The sequence below is a fragment of the Ptychodera flava genome, chromosome 18 (genome assembly GCF_041260155.1).
Source record: "Ptychodera flava strain L36383 chromosome 18, AS_Pfla_20210202, whole genome shotgun sequence".
Taxonomy (NCBI): domain Eukaryota; kingdom Metazoa; phylum Hemichordata; class Enteropneusta; family Ptychoderidae; genus Ptychodera; species Ptychodera flava.
The window spans coordinates 7891169-7900424 of record NC_091945.1 but is presented as its reverse complement, the minus strand read 5'-3'; positions in this window follow the sequence as shown (position 1 = coordinate 7900424).

Sequence of the window (9256 nt, the reverse complement as noted above, 5' to 3'; positions counted from 1 at the left end):
ACATTATCAGTATGCTTGATTTCCTCATCGACAACATATTTGTAGAATTTGGAGGGCACATTTTCCAACAGTGTATAGGAATTCCTATGGGCTATAACTGTGCTCCCTTGCTTGCAGACTTATTTCTGTTCTCCTATGAGGCAGAATTTATCCAGAACTTAATTAAACAGAAAAAGGTCTCTGTAGCTCGAACTTTCAATCTAACATATAGATACATAGACGATGTTATTTCTATGAATAACTCTGAATTCAGTAAATATCTCTCTATGATTTATCCTCCAGAATTGGAGATTAAAGAAACTACAGAAACGGCCTTTCCTGCTTCATATCTGGACATTTTACTTGAATTTGACTCTAATGGTCACCTTTCTACTAGGCTATATGACAAGAGAGATGATTTCAACTTTAGTATAATCAATTTTCCACACCTCATAAGTAATATTCCACTCTCACCAGCTTATGGGGTATACATTTCCCAGCTTATTCGATGTGCTAGAGCATGCAGTTCATATGGTGATTTTGTAGAGAGACATGGCCATCTCTCTTACAAAGTATTAAATCAAGGTTACACCAGAGCAAGACTTTTCTCTACATTCAAACGCTTTTTTGGCAAGTATCGCAAGCTGGTAGATAAATACAATATCTCTCTTCGATAAATCATCACTGATGGCATCGGTGGCATTGGGCGTTAGTAAGTGACCACTACCTATCTGACTTACAGATTGATATATGGCGGGTGCCACATGTGGGGCAGGATGCGCTTACTATTTTCGAAACACCTGACATCACTTCTTGGTCATCTGGCCAGAGGTCCATATATCTTTCTTTCATGAATAAGACTTTGTTTGTGTACCCTGTATTTACTGTCTGTTCTGTGCTGTTTTGTGTCTATGTTTACAACTATTGTCTTGCGAATTCCGACCTACTGTCATTGGATTATGGATTGGTATGATTGCAATTATTTTGCTTCATTTTTCATTTCATCGGGTAAACCCAAGGTGTACATCCTGTAGGTTCCGGTGGCAGCAATATTATGCATGTAGAGATGGTCAAACAACGGAGCAGAAGTGTAATATGAGTCCATAATGACATGATGTCCTAACTCATAGTAAGGTCGAATCAGCCGGGAAACATCTTTCCCAGGTCTGTTTCCCCTGAAAACTCGGGGGTCGTCTGCACCATCGGGATCAAGTGGGTGATGACAGTTATCAGCGACAGGCTGATGGACTTCGTCATTGAAAACGTAACCCGTGGCGGACTCACTGAGAGTGTAAACTCTCATTCCATATTTGTGTGGTTTTGCTGGATTGTAGAGAACATTCTTTGTGCGGCCCCGGTAGGGGATGACTCCTTCGTCGATTCCAGTTCAATCATCAGGCTCCGGTGCATTCTGCTGTTTGCATTCACTCGATCAATGACATTTCGTACTTTCAACATTCTATCCCGTTTCTCACTTATTTTTTGGGCTGTATACATGGCTGTGTTACGAGCACAGTACGGCTGTGTGCTGTAGTATAAATATTGCATCAGTAGCTTGAAGCGATCACAGGAAAAAGTTCTCTTGACAAAATTATGACCGAAGCAAACATGGTCCGACCAATACAGCTGGATTTCAGGCTGCCAGCAAATTCCGAATAGCACCATCACTCCAATGAATGCTCTCATTTCGACAACCGTCGTCGGTGTCCAGGCCGATCTTTGCCGTTCACTCGCATTTGCCCTTCTCCTCTGTCTAGCGTAAAGATTAGTGCATCGGGTAATGAATCTTATCAGATCCTCGTCGAATATTTGCAAAAACCATTCAACTTCTGAAGTATCGTCTGGCAGCAGGTTGATAAGCCCTGGCTCTGGACCAATGAACTCAGGTAAAAGATCGAAATTACCAGTTCGTAGATCTGTGTATGGTCTGTTTACAGTACCACCAGCAATACTCGTTTCGTAGTATTCCTGTCTATGCTCTATTTCTTGTTGCATTGTGGTTTCTCACTGCCTGTAATATACAAGCGAGATAGAGATGAGCTTTACGAACCAATGTTTGACGTCAGCAGCAACAGATGTGTCATCTAAAATTTCTAATGTTTGCGAACAGTGTAAACACTTTGAGGTCACACTCACACGAACGGATGCATGTTTCCCAGGCAGAGAAACAGTAAACACCGCCGATGACAAATAACATTCACTCGCACTTCATTTTTCATAAGTATTTCATGATTCTATTCAGATAATAAATTCATGAAATGCATTTTTTCTTTTATATGTAAATAATGAACACCCCAGGTTGCTACACATTGAGGTATTTTCTCACTTTGCCCAATATTTCATGGATCGTTCTCAAGGGAACAGATCGTCTGGTTATTGATAAAAACCAGAAGTTCGCGCGAAACGACGGCTGAGCGAGGTCGTGCAAACCTTAGTAGAAAGGAAGCAGTCGCCGCAGTGTTAATACAATAATGCCCACTGGAAGTAAATAAAGTTCAAATTGATCTTGAAACAATTCAACTTTGTCAATCTTAATATCAAGCTTGGTTCCAGCTCTTTTAGTAGTAATGGAATATTAGTGTCAACAACTTCTGCATTGATACTGCAAACTGTGTTCCCAATCTTTGCTAGTATCTTTGCATTCATGACTGACTAAACCTTTTTATCATCACCTAACTTGAAACTTCTGCTACTCTTTGTCTCAATGAATTTACTCTTGTGTCTTCCATCCAAACTTTGTATGTAATTCTCAAACCAACTTTTGCCACAAACGGTACGTATGCATGCTATATCTATTACAACACACCCATTGGCTTCTGTCATGAACACTTCACTATCTTTTTTGTTCTTTTGTTAACAATGTTATGTTACAAAATTCATCGTCTGCATGAGTGTCTTCTTTTGGCTCTTCCTCTGCCATGTTTACTTGAGCAGTTTCTTGTTTATGTTCACAATCTTTTGCCCAATTAAATGTTGATTCACAAATCGCACATTTGACCGTATACTAAATTTTTGTATTTGGTTGGTTCCCCTCTGAACGTGAGAGTAGGTTTACGAGCTCTGTGATTCTTTATTGGACGCAAAATGCTTCTTATCTCCAAACCTGAGCCTGTACATTTGTGTAATATATGCAGCCTCCTGCTTAATGGTGATGCCTGGTGTACTGCCCATTTAACCAGTATTACCACAACAAGACTCGAAATCCGCTTAAGGGATGACTTCATTGTAGTAAATTTGAGATCAGGGGATGCTGTCAGAACAATTTTTTTTCTCCCGGTCTTCAAGGTTGGCATTATCTAGCAATTTGAAAGCTAAACTGCATCCGGAAATACCATCCGATACTTCTTCACTTTTGTATACAGTCTTTCAAACTCCACGATGTATTCAGTCATTTTCATTTCATTAGATTTTCTAAATCTTTCGAATTTTGAGTATGCCTCATGTGATAGATCGATGGTATCTTTCTTGTATAATTCATCGAGAGCTTCGATCAGAATTTTCATTCTGTTCATTGTGTTCAATTTACTTTCTCAATATCTTTGACCTTTTCACGTGCTTGGCCCGTGAGTGTCAATGCAACTGCCAATGCTTGCTTCTTCTCATCCAAGTCAGTCATAAGTAGCCAGACTTCAACTTCATTTTTCCATGTCTCATAGACTTTGTCTTCCTCCAACGCTGGAGGATTTATATAACTAGGATTTTGAGCCATTTTAACCGTGCTCTGCTGCCATTTGAAAACTTTTATAGAACTTCAAAAGTGAATGGTCAACTCAGACTGCTCACGTGCAAGATGTCCTCAATGGCAGGTAATCGACAACCTAAAGCTGCGCATGCTCAGGAGTAAAGCTCCTTAGCTTGGTGAAAGTTATCAACCTGGCACAACACAAAGTTAGCCCTGCACTATAATCTGCTGCTCTGAGTCGGAAACCGTGTTCAAGGAGCTGTCTGTGTTTAGCATCATGTCCTGTTCAAGGTGGACTGTGGTCGTACTACAACATGCAGTTTACACAAACCCGAAGTCTCGAGATCTTATATCGTGGAAGACTAAAAAAACGCTGGGATGCAACTACCATTGACTCAGTAAGCACTCTTGCTGAGGAAAAAGTTTTATCTTGAAAGTACAGAACGTAAAAGCTAGCCTACGCGGCGTTTTCATGAACTTCAGCTTTGTCAGTATGTAAATTCATTGTTAGGTGTCTCAGCCCGGGCAGGAAGCTGAAAACGCGGTGACAATTGCAAAAGAAAAAGGCAGGAAAACACAATGTCACCGGACTCGGCATGCAAATCACATAATTTTTACGAGGAATATACGCAGCCAGCCGTTTCTTCGTTTGATAATCAGATTTTCATGGTACTCTACAGTGTACAGTTAATACGCTGATTTTTATTTATCAAGAACATTATCGCAGATTTAGCTCGGAATGACAGTTGTGTAAATAAAGCCTAATGCTTACGCCGCCGTTTCAGAGTTCATTTTCTTTCAATTTTCACGTCATGTATCATTTTATTCATACTACAAATTCAGACAATTTTGTAAAAAGTCCTGTATTTTCAATATGGGCTTGGAATTTCCACCGAAAATGTGAGCAAACCGGAATTTTAGCTGACTTTGTTCGACTCCAAGGGTCGCATACACATTTCAGCAATTTACTCTATTCCGTTTTTGGCAATGTATTGCAACGTCTGGAGAGTGTAACTTGGTGCCACGTTGACGGATTAGCCTTATCTATGTACAGATTGTAGTTAGTGACTGTTTCTACAAAACAGTCTCACAATTATGACAATTTTCTAAAAACCAAAGATATCGTGCAAACGTGTACTATAGCCATTAATTTATTCAGAATCCACTACTTCTAACTTTCTTGTTAGAAATAAAAGCAAACTGTGTAAACTGCATGTTGTAGTACGACCACAGTCCACCTTGAACAGGACATGATGATTGAAACAATAGATCCGATAAGTAAATGGTTCATCAATGGGCATCACACTTTCATACTTACACTTTTTTAAGTGAAAAAACTCAAAAACACACATTTTTGAGCAAAACAAACACACGCAAACACGTTTTGAAATATTCTCACGTTTTTCGTAATCTTCAATGGTCGAGTTACCCAAGGACAAATGTCGGGTAAAGTGTCATTTTAATGGTGAAAAATCAGGTTAAGATAAGTATCTGAGAAGGTGGGTCTCCCCTTAAGTCTTTTATTGTTGCTCTGACATATTTTACGTCACTGTATCGGCAATTATTAGGGAGAATATGATTTCTTAATCTTCAAATTTGTCATGTATTCGGTACCTACTTGCTGAAGTTTCAATGTTAAACATTACCTATAAAAAATTGCAGTAAAAAGCAGATGTGCTTAAATTTGCTGACAAAACCAAAATTACTTCGATATCCTATTCTCGCAAATTTGTTTTAATCGTGATAATGACAAGTGATAGCGAGTTCAAATATGCTTTTATTGTATATATGTTAAAGTAAGGTACATGTGTTATCAATTCAGGAAAACGATTCCTAAATTGCGAGTGAAAGAAACAGCAAAATAAAATAAAGGGGACATGAAACAATAGATCCGATAAGAAAACGCCTTATGGACTGTAAAGTGCTATATTTACCAGTGTTCATCATGAGATTAATTTTGCAAATATTTGTATCATTGTTTAGCCGATCAACTAGTGGCACCTAGTTCAGCAATAATAAATTTTGATTCCCACCAAACACGTAACAAAAATTGACGTGTTAGGTGCCAAAAGAAATGAATCCACCATGGATTATGCTGGATTCTGTTTTTGATTCTGCCAAATCATTTTGGAATCTTTGGGGAATCCATTACATATCCTTGTGCTTGATTCTCATGGACAATATTATGGAGGCAGAGATCACATTGCCAGATCGTAAGACTGCATAAAAACCCTATAATACTTACTGTATTAACATGGATTATTGCCTGTATTTTAGCCGAAGAGTGCATATACAGATGAATACAGTCAAGAATCCATTTTTTGTATTCAGCAAGCCTGTATTCATGTGGATTCATGTGAATTCACGTGTATTATACTATAATACAGGCAACTCATTAATGTGAATTTATCTGAATTATCGGGTTTTCATGCAGTTCGTAAGACAACATGTCGAATGCCTAAAAGAACGTGTTGAATGCCATGATCAATATATTAAGCGCCCAAGACAATATGCTAAATCCACAAGACCTGACTCAACTTTACTGCCACCTACAATGATGCAATGTTTGTTACCAATGATTTTTACAATTTCGATGCACTTCGTAGAAAAGTGTGTGGTTCTTGACACGTTCATAGAGAAGTGCATATATGATCGTGAGGCTGTAGTTCATCTCCGATGGTCGTTAACTGTTGATTGATTCCCTGTACCTTTGATTTTGTTTTCTCTATCAATACTATAATTATTAAGAAGAAAAATAATATTGCTGTAATGTTCTAAGTGATTTTCTTACTGTGAAATCAGAGATCTATGGACAGATTTAGTTCAAAATAAATTTAAATAAATAAATAAAATGATCATACTCATGAAGTGCAGATTTACATTCAGTAAAATGATAAATTCTTGAGCACCTGATGATAAATATGTTAGACATGACATTGACTGTTGACATCAGAATAAAGAAGACAATTCGCTGACATGCCAATTAATTCTCGAAAGCTGCTTGGACAGACTTGATTGCAACACGATAGAAAGTAGTTTAGGGCATTAGGATCTTATAATTGTTCCAATTTATAGTAATTGTTAGGTGCACTGAAGCTGAAAGTTGCAATATTATATATTACCAAAAAAAGAGTGAATTGCCAAAAAAGAAGTTAGAGCAGATGAGCTTAAATTTACTTAATAATTACTGCACTTTCGAATTAGTTCCAACAAGTGGAATTGTGTACCAAAAATCACTTTAATAAATTATCGCTCAATCACTTTGTGCCCTAGATGTTGAAAGTCCAAGCATCTTCTGTCCGGATAACATCATTTTGACTACAAACCCTGGCAAACCAACAGCAGTTGTGACTTGGATACAACCTAATGCCACCGACAATTCAGGAAATGTGACTGTAAACAGTTACCATCAATCAGGGTCAAGGTTCATCATCAACATGACAGCTGTCAAATACACAGCTAGAGATCCTTCTGGAAATGAGGATTCATGTTATTTCATTATAACAGTCATTGGTATGTTTTCAACTTATTTCTTGCCTTCTTTTGTAAAATGAGATTGTATCAAATTTTAATTAAAAGAAGAGAATGCTTTGTGATCGCATTTAATTGTTTTGCATTGCAATCCTGAAAATTTGAGCTTTCAATACATATTCTCATCATAGTGATGGCATATATGAATTTGTTCAAGAGACTTTATTCTACTTTAAAACTTATGCAATCAAATATACTATCAAGGGAAAGAAAAAGGTAACAAAGAAAGACTACATTAAAACGCTTTAATACTTACTTCAAGGGCACACATTATATCCCGTATTTTAGCTTAGTAATGAATATATAGATAAATTAAATCAATAATCAATTGCTTGTATTCGGCAAGCCTGTATTCATCTGGACTAATATGAATGCACGTGTTATTCTATACTATATGCAACACAGTAAGTGTGAATTTATCTGACAGTAAATCGTTACCTTTTGTTACAGTATAGAAGTATTTTTCCCCGACATAGTTGAGTTAATCTTTACGACATGCATATAATTTTCTCAATTTGTGACGTCCGGTCTCTCCCTGCCAATGTCACAATTATCAGGCCAAATACATCTGAAAAAAGTACTCTAAGTATCACATATTTTTGGTTCATAGATATTGAAAATCCAAGTATCTTCTGTCCTGATAACATCATCGTAAACACAGACCTTGGGAAACCCATAGCAATTGTGAATTGGACATTTCCTAATGCCACTGACAATTCAAAACAAGTGTTTGTAACCAGCAACCATCGACCAGGTACTGGGTTTGGCATTGGGTCTACAGTTGTAAACTATAATGTAAGGGATCCTTCCGGAAATATGGATTCTTGTCGCTTCAATGTAACAGTCGTTGGTAAGTTTCCGGTTTCTGTAATTTTCCCTGCCTAGAATATTATGAGGAATAAATATTTGAAGATTACAGGATCATGCCACTTTGTTAACTTAATGGTCCTCAGCATATAGCAGTTTCGCAGTCAAGTGAATAGTGTGCGTTTGAATTATATGATACTTTGCAAGGGAGAACTCGATGGCTCAAACTCAAAGTTTCATTTTCATCGAGAGGAATTCTTCATTAAAACAACTATTTCAACGGTATTTCTCTTACATAAAATACACTCTCAAAAGTGTTTTAGACAAATTATGGTCTTAAGAGTAAGAATATCAGAACCATGTATTTCAATCTGCTCAAGCAATACTTTTCTCTTGAAGATGGAAAGCTGAACAGTTCCAAGTCAAGAATAATGAAATCTACATATCGAATGTTACGTTTTAACTAAGACAATGTGCTAAATCCACAAGATTAAATTCTACAGAAAGGATTTGTTTAATAATGTTTATCAGACTACATTAAATAAATTTAAATTGCTTTTGACATTTCTCTTTGTAAATGGAATGTGAAATTCACGTTTAATTTCTGATAAGGTGATGTTATACAACAATATACGCACATATACTGACTTTCTACTTTGTCAAATACCGTTAGTATACACGTACGTGTATAAATAAAATGCACAAGTGCAGTGTACACTTGGTGTGGAAAGATCTGCATTACGTATACTCTTATTCTGCAAAGATATATGCTACGTACATCAACGTATTGATATGTCCCATAAACAAATATATACGTAACATATACAACTAACGTTGTGTTCCATATACCTTAATATACGTAAATAAACTGATGCATCAGGAATTTTGCCCAGTGCTAAGTGTAATTAAGGAAACCAACTTCGGCTGATCATTTCTGCAAAGGCCAATCATTTTTTCTTTATTTCTTTGTTGCATAGATGTTGAAAATCCTATGATCTTTTGTCCGTATGACATGAAACACAACACAGAGGTTGGAAAAGCCACAGCTGTTGTAAGATGGACACTTCCTAATGCTACAGACAATTCGGGATATGTGAATGTTACTGGTACCCATCAGTCAGGGACTGGGTTTTTCATCGGCTTAACAGTTGTCTGCTATAATGCTTCTGATCCATTTGGAAACATGAATTCCTGTAACTTTACTATATCAGTCATTGGTAAGTTGTTGACTCGCAGACTTTTTGATTCATGTGTTAT